We start from the raw sequence: 7,702 nt of genomic DNA, 5'->3' as shown, positions 1-7,702 counted from the left end.
TTAACTGGTGGAATTAAATGGACAGTACTTAATTCGTCTTAGACAATTGAATACATTCCACTAAAAGAGCTATATATATTTTTTTGATTAGATGAATTGAATGTTTTTTTCAGGTGTGCCCTGCTCTAATGTAGGTCCATCGTAAATTAATTGTACTGAGTAATACTGAGACTCATACAAGTAACATTTCATATTCTTCTCCTCCTGTAAGAGAAGATCCATTAATGACCTAACGCAGAAATTGGCTATTTTCTATCCCTCTACCCCTCTATGTCACATTCGTGTGAACCTATCCGCAAGGTTTGTATAGGTCGTTACACTTGAGACAAACCCCCCTTTGAGCGACTAGCTGCAACTAGCTGCATCGTAAAATTTTAATTACGGATGAGTTTGGGCAAAAAATGTTCTATGTTTGGTTTGAGCCTTTTAGTTCGTTTTCTTCGTCAAATACTTAAAAAAAAAACTTTGTAAAATGTTTAGTATAATTATCTTTAAAATGCATGGTTGATTTTTGTATTCGATGAACCTAGAGGAATCGTTTTGCTCACTGAGCAGAAAGTACAAATTTGGTAAATTTAGATTTGTTCAACGGATAGTTGTTGATAGATTGAGGTTAAGGTGTGTTTATTGTTCCTCAGGGTAACCTCAGAGTAGGGAATAAGCCTGCTCTTATTTCTCTCTTTTCTTTTATAGTAAAGGCCCGCTTACTCACGACCAATCAGAAGACTGCTAGGAGGATCTCGATTGTAAGCCACACCCCAAATAAATTATCAAGGTGGAATATCAAACCAATTAACAACTTTTGTGTATTGGCATTACATCCCCACACTGGGACAGAGCCGCCTCGCAGCTTAGTGTTCATTAAGCACTTCCACAGTTATTAACTGCGAGGTTTCTAAGCCAAGTTACCATTTTTGCATTCGTATATCATGAGGCTAACACGATGATACTTTTTATGCCCAGGGAAGTCGAGACAATTTTCAATCCGAAAATTGCCTAGACCGGCAACGGGAATCGAACCCAGCCACCCTCAGCATGGTCTTGCTTTGTAGCCGCGCGTCTTACCGCACGGCTAAGGAGGTCATTATTAATAATATGTTTATTATTCTTAAGCGACAAATCAGTTTATTTTCTTTATTTTATTCGTAACATTATCTTAATTCTACAATGTCCTGCCTGACCATATCTCACCACTCCAGATAGGCTGCTCCTCGATTCATTCATCCACGGCGATAATTTCTGGTTCCCACTGCGGCGACACAGTTGTCACTTACGAAGTTCCACTCTATCGCCGCCAAGTTCTGAAGCTTCGCGCTATAGCGGCACTAACTTCGGAGTCTTTTCTACCTTACCAACTAGAAACAATCAACAACAAGCGGTCACATACCGGAGGAAGATCTTCAAGCAATAGAGCATGCAATATCGATGAAAATAGCCTACCGTGTTGTGATCCCATAGATGTCCGCCATGTGACCAGCTGTCTTCGATAGTGGCGCTATACCTTTCCTAGTTCCTCCAGGAATTCCTTCGGAAGATCATCCAAGAAGTCCCCAGAAATTCCTACAGGAACTGGAAATTCTTTCTGGAATTTCTCCGGAAGCTCCTCCAAAAAATCCTCCAGTCGTATTTGGTGTTAATTTAATTTCAAGATTGAAAAAACATCTTAATATAGATACATAAAAACACCTCTTGAAATACCTCGAAAGAATTCCTGCTTTCAGATGAATTTCTCAAGAAACTTCCGAAGGAATTCTTGAAGGAACTTCCCTAAGAATTCCTCAAGGAACTTTCGGAAGAACTCCTGAGGGTGAATTTCTCAAGAAACTTCTGAAGGAATTCCTCAAGGAACTTCCAGTTTAATTCCTCAAGGAACTTCCAGTGGAATTCCTCAAAGAACTGTCCCATCGTTTGCTAGAGAAAATTGGCCGGATCGTACTATCAGCTTGGAAGTTATGGGAAAAATATATTAAGCTCGTTTAGTGGAATGTATTAAACCGTCTAAGACGAATTAAGTACTGTCCATTTAATTCCACTGAATTAAATGGACAGTACTTAATTCGTCTTAGACGGTTTGGAAGATAAGGCCAAAATACTATTTTTCAAATGCACGAGAAAGGCACCATCGCCGCTAGGTGGATTAATCTGGGTTATTTTTATTTTTCAACATATTTAGAGAGATATCTTCATTCAATGCTGACTTATTGCAATTTTTGAATTTTCTTATTGTAAGAAGTGGGATACATATTTTAGAGTTTATCATCCACCACTATAGCATTCTATTGAATAAGGTTAATTTTGGAAAAATACCAAACTACAAATATTCTACTCATCAGTTCATATTATTGATCGACATCAAAAGCTTTTCAAAATCTGAACAATTGTAAATTTAAAAAAAAAATCGAGAAAGGCAAAAATAATCAAAGTAAGGTTTTGGCCCTCCTTAGCCGTGTGGTAAGACGCGCGGCTACAAAGCAAGACCATGCTGAGGGTGGCTGGGTTCGATTCCCGGTGCCGGTCTAGGCAATTTTCGGATTGGAAATTGTCTCGACTTCCCTGGGCATAAAAGTATTATCGTGCTAGTCTCATGATATACGAATGCAAAAATGGTAACCTGGCTTAGAAACCTCGCAGTTAATAACTGTGGAAGTGCTTAATGAACACTAAGCTGCGAGGCGGCTCTGTCCCAGTGTGGGGATGTAATGCCAATAAGAAGAAGAAGAAGGTTTTGGCTACCTTAGTGCTTAATATGGCCAACCCTGAAAAATTACATTTTTCACAAAACATATCAATCAGTTTTAAAAGTAAAGATCCCAGTAAACCACATTTCGTAAAACAAAGAGCAAATAAAGTCGCATTTGCGTCCATCAAAAATCTGAATCGCATTGTATTTCAAACTTTGTCAGATTATTGTCAAAGGATGTTGTATTGAATGCATCGTATACGATAATTTTTACCGTAGTAAAAATCAATCGTAATTGTGTGAATAAAAACTCGTAATGACATATACTCCTTGCAAAATCCTATATGAGTGCGAATGAATGCCTATTTGAATCGTAATACAATCGAAACCACTTCAGTCCAAACGGCTTGTTGAAGTTGCGAGCAGTTGTAAAGATATAAATTGTGTAGTTTATGTTGGACAACAATCCGAATCAGTTCAAGATGTGCAGTATGGTGCAGTGGTAGAGTATACGCCTGCACATCCAAAGTTCGCATGTTCGAGACTTGGTGCTGGTTAGATTTTTTATTTTTCATATTTTTATGTATAATCGTAATACTGTTCTCATGATGTCGGAAAAAAATCGTATAATAAAACTCGTATGTACCTATATCGCCTCCACTTTGGTACGTATATAACCAATCTGTGCATCATATACGATTAAGTGGGTTCCTATATAATAACCTATATCAAGAGATATAGGTACCAAAATGTTGACTGGGGAAGCATGAGGGATATCATATATCTCCTGCTAGAGCTGACAAAACCCTCGAAAATTGCTTTATTTTTGGAGTTATGCGAGAAACTGGCAAAATTAGGAACATGGTCAAAACTGGTACAGTTCCCTACCCCTGTCTAAAGGTGGTCTTAAGCGCCAGAGGGCTAAACGTTTTATCATGACATGATTAGCCGTGGCCACTGGCAGTGCACTGGTGTCCGGTTGGGTGATCCTATGTTTCGAATCAAAACAAACACGATGATACGCACACCAACATATTCAATGACAGATGGAGCCGAAAACTTTATTTCATTCTGGGTTCGGGTTTGATCTGACCAAGGATTAAAAACGAATTCGACATAAGCTATCTTGTATCCAGTCGACAGGGAAAGTTGTGGTGTCCCAGATATTACGAAATAAACAATGCAGTAAGTAATTGAGCGGATGACATGCATCTCGGCTGATATACGATCGACCCCTGGAGCTCGGTTCGATGTCATGCTTTGGATGGCTGATTGAATCTCTAGCAGTGATGGAGCTTCGGTATTGACGCGTGCAAAACGTCGGATCCTAGGCAAATCATGCCGAAGTGGTGGTGGTCTGGCTGGCACTTAGAAAAGTTGTTCGTAGTGCTCGAACCAGCGTTTCAGCTGATCAGTTGAGATGGTCAATAACTGACCATTCACATCTATCACAGGCATCGTAGCATTTATTTTCGCCCCGCTTAAAGATAAGAACACTGTCTATGACCAAAAGTCGTACAGACTGAACATGTAACACCTAGATAACATACAGGACACATAACACCCAGTGGATCGTTGGATAATTTTTAGACCACGAAAAGTTTTCTCCTTACCAGAGCGAGAATCGAACCCTCACTCTATAGACCATGCATCTAGACTATGGACGTCGCTAGAAGGCGAATATCCACTTCGGCCAGAGAGTCCGTTCACGCTCGCATGTCTCGTCGACATGAGCGTTTCACTTCCTTCTCCAGAGCCAAGTAGGGGAGAACACTCATATAATCTGTTGTGGGACATTACAATTCATAATCATAAAATTAGATATCCATTATTGAGCTACATTGGAAAAAGTGAGCGAAATCCCTTGATATTCACTCAAATTTAACGAGTTGCGGTTCTTCTACCTCGCCCGTAAGGTTGTAGTTCAATCCATTAAGAAAAAACAAGCAACCATGCGTTCAGCCATTCACCATTATATTACATGCAACCATGCAACGCTGGTGGCGATGAAGGCATTCTTGATGGCGGACCACGCTGTCACCTTCCGGAATATCTGCAGCACGTGTCGTCAGTTCCTCAACGAAGGACCGTTTAACCATGGAATCTTCCAGTTGTAACAAACTAAATTTTCCTAGCCTAATTGAATTTCTCTTTGCAAAACTCATTGACCAAATATCAAATTCATCACAAAGCTTTTGTGCCCAAAAGAAAGCTTCAGTTGAGTCCAAGTCCGGCACGTCATCTACCTTATGGCGAAATTAATTAATTCGAACAGTTAACCCTCGGTAAGTTACGGAAAATTACTGATATTATTTTCCTTTGGTTTTTAATTCGTCAAAACGAGTGGAAAGTTTTTAGATCTTTTTGAGTTCGCCAGAGCTGACCAATAAAAAAACTGCTTTAAACTACCGAGTAAAGCCCGAGGTGGAAATTGCGTCGTAGCTAATCGCTCTATACAATTTTTTCCACGCTCTCCATTTTATTCTGGTGGAGATAGTTAAATCGATCGGATCGTTTTTCGAAATTTTCTTGAAAGTGACGCCAACTTATTATTTCTAGTTTTTATCTTAATTCGAAGTAAGTTCGCGAGTTTTTAATATAAAATTAGAATATACTGATGATTCGGTTCAAATTTTAGTTTCCTAAATTTGGAGAGTTCGGATAGTTTGACCAATTGCTGAAATCTTAGTTAAATAATTGTGACTATTCAGGTAAGCCTTCTTAGTGGAAAACATGCAATATGTTCTTAAGTGAAATATTATCACGTTGAATAGGCGTCGTCAAGCCCATCCAACGTGGGCGGCCTGTTTTGGATTGGGTCACGTGGTTTCCACGCGCACTAGACGAAGGTTGTTCCGGCTAGGAAAGTAGTGGGCCTGCGGTGGAAAATTGGGAACCCAAGTTCAGCAATCGTTCGCAAGGTGTGCGTCCGTGATTCGTCGGTCCGTGATCCACTTTTGGTGATCGACGATCGAAAGGCTCGTTCCGTCAAAGCGTGAGGCGTAAGAGCAACACCAATTCGCTCTCTCTCCACCAACAACAACGCCTCTACCCTGCATCAGCCTACGCGCGAGCCTACGACGAGAAGCACCGAATTCCAATTGGAATCCAAATCAACTGGCCTCGAGTCAAATGCAACGTCGTCGTTGGAGCACCTCGCCGACGCTGAGCTAAGGTCAGATCGACAAGTGTATGAGAATCTCTGTGAGAAATCCGAAAATTGTAAACCTTATGAATGAGCCAGTTAAATGCGTGACGTCACCAGATGAGGTTTAGGTGCAACTGAATTTTTACAATAAATGGGTTAATTGCTAATTTTGGGAAAAAGGTCCTATGCAAAGAACTTTCTAAATTTTGTTTTTATTTAGAGTTCGTTGAATTCCATTGGAGTATTAAATATTTATTTCGAATTTAGATAGAAATTCACCTAAATTTAGTTTGAATCTTAAGTTAATTTAAATTTGATGAGTTTTTAGCTTAAACGTTTTCTGCCGCTCAGTTCTGGTTGACTTTTATAAATTAGTTTCTTTGGTTTAATCATTACATTTGCTTTAGTTTCCACTTAGTTTGTCCTAATTGCGTGTGCCAACTTGTTCAGTTTGAATCCTGTCGAGAACTTTGCGACCCGCCCTGATAAGGAAGGTCTCATACCGGGCTTAGACAGAGGAACGGTCCTTCTGATAAGAAGGTGGCGCTTAAGCCGTTACTTGAAGAGCAGAGTAGAACGTTTCACAGTTGGCGTGTGTTAAACCGTCGTCCAACTGTCTCCTCCTGCCGACGTATCCACGCAATGTGCAGACGTATTTCGCCGATGACCTTGTAAACCGGTCATTGATGGAAGAGCGATCCCCCAATTGTCATGTCAATATTACCACAGAATTCTGCGAACAGATCTCCGTTTTCGTTCATTTCAATGAGGCCATCCTATAATGCGCTCGTGGTTCGAGTTGTCGAATCCGATCTTTGCATTGAAGTCGCCCATACAGATCTTGATATCAGCCTTCGGAATTCCATCTCTGACGGCATTTAGTTGGGTGTAGAAGTTCTCTTTGTCTTGCAAATCAACAGCATCGATTGGCGCATAACATTGGATTATAGTTAGGATTCGCACCTATCTAGTGCCATCTTATCTTGCTGGGCTAAGGTTAAAACGTTCCATGTTCCTATTCGTGTCGTTGTTTCGCGCTAAGAGTAGTTGCCGTAAAATCAGTCCGTATTCTTTCATTGTCGGATTCTCGAACAAATTGATGTTTCGGGAACAGTAGGTTGTTGGCCCAAGGTTTCCTATCCACCGGGATGGTGGCATTTCATACTCAGCCTGGATGCCAGAACAGACGCTGTTGGAGCTGCACCTCCTTGGTGAACAGATGCTCGATCAGTTGGGTCAGATTTGTTTAAAGTCCACCCCACACCAGGAATAGGCTAGTGCGCTTTAATCGGCACACGGTCGCTTTAGTAGGGCCTGCTTGCGGATACATGCAACGTTTCATAGCGTTTTATATTTCAACACTGTCAACCTCACCACATCCTGGGAAGACCCCACAGCACGCATCCCTCTCACTCTAGCTGATGTCAGAAAAACAACAGTGCCCAGGCTACACTACCGGCTAAGTACGCAACCTAAACTGGCGGTCAATTATCATCGAAAGACCCGTGGAAGCGTGAGTATTGGAACTTGAGAGGACCAGAGCTATGTTGGGCGCTCCTTCCCGGATGTCGACTCACCATTTCGTAGCCCGAATATCGGACAGTAATACATTTTCTCTCGACAACGATCCACCAGAAAACGAAGTGCACAGCATGCAAGATAGATCGATCAAGAGGAAAACGATTTGCTGACCATTCGTAGACTGCATGATAGGCGACGTTATGTCATGCATCGATGCATGGAGCCAACTTTTATGTGCTGCACCGCCACTCCGGCCTTAGTCTGATTTAATAAATATTTAAAAAAATATTATATAGATACTGTTTAAAAAACAAAATTGTACAATTTTAATACAATATCTTCTTATGACTTCT

This window comes from Armigeres subalbatus, unplaced genomic scaffold (assembly GCF_024139115.2).
Source record: "Armigeres subalbatus isolate Guangzhou_Male unplaced genomic scaffold, GZ_Asu_2 Contig1099, whole genome shotgun sequence".
In the NCBI taxonomy this organism is placed as follows: Eukaryota; Metazoa; Arthropoda; class Insecta; order Diptera; family Culicidae; genus Armigeres; species Armigeres subalbatus.
Note: the sequence above shows the minus strand (reverse complement) of the source record.